The 738-nt window shown below is 40.0% G+C and overlaps 1 long non-coding RNA gene across 1 annotated transcript; it reads right to left on the minus strand.

Annotated features, from left to right (window-relative positions):
• Positions 1–133: 133 nt before the first annotated feature.
• Positions 134–704, minus strand: LOC113473596. The gene is made up of 2 exons (XR_003395530.1): positions 538–704; positions 134–303 (listed from the first exon to the last, which is right to left on the minus strand). It is a non-coding gene; the product is annotated as an uncharacterized LOC113473596 (long non-coding RNA).
• Between the last annotated feature and the right edge of the window lie 34 nt (positions 705–738).

Here is a 738-nt window from a genome sequence, read left to right on the forward strand (position 1 = left end):
TTCACCATATGTGGAATTTTTCAAAGGGAGAAAAAGTTCTGGATGGGAAAATTATTTATGCAATTTGTTGTAGACCAACATTTCATCTTATTCTTACCTATTGAACAAAAAAAGAAAAAAATCTCAGGAACTCTTACCTATTGAGCCATCGTCTAAACTCTTCTCGGATGGGAGGGACTGAAGGGAGGAGGTGTCTTCTGGTTCCGAGGGGAGGGAGCTTGCCGCTGGGACAGTGGACTCATCTGGTTTGTTGTTTTGGGTGGCCGGCTCCAGGTTGGACTCATCCGAACAGGTGTCTAAAGCCTGAAGAGAAAATAATAAATAGGACAAATGAGAAAAATATACCTTGTATGAGATTATCAACCTAAACAGGAGGATATTTTACTCACTTACTTAATAGAATCCAGGTGGCACACTCTATCAATAAAATAGAATCCAGAGAGAGTGGCTAATGCCAGTTGCTGCTCTATCCCTCAATCATTTCGAATATTTGTGAACATTTGGTTACTTAATTTCATAACAATTTTTTGAACTTACTTGATTGGTTCCGTTGACATGTGTTGTGCTATTCCCGTTTGTGTTGTTAGTGTTGTTACTACTCAGGGATCGTATATCTTCTAACAGTTCAGGCTTCAATTCTGCTGCTACATAGTGTGTCCATAGTGCTAGCTCGACTTGGTGGGCATTCCATGTACCTGTGCCATTCTTGGCTGCAAATAAAGAACCAAATTTTCGTCA

This window comes from Diaphorina citri, unplaced genomic scaffold, assembly GCF_000475195.1.
Source record: "Diaphorina citri unplaced genomic scaffold, Diaci psyllid genome assembly version 1.1 scaffold46802, whole genome shotgun sequence".
NCBI lineage: Eukaryota > Metazoa > Arthropoda > Insecta > Hemiptera > Psyllidae > Diaphorina > Diaphorina citri.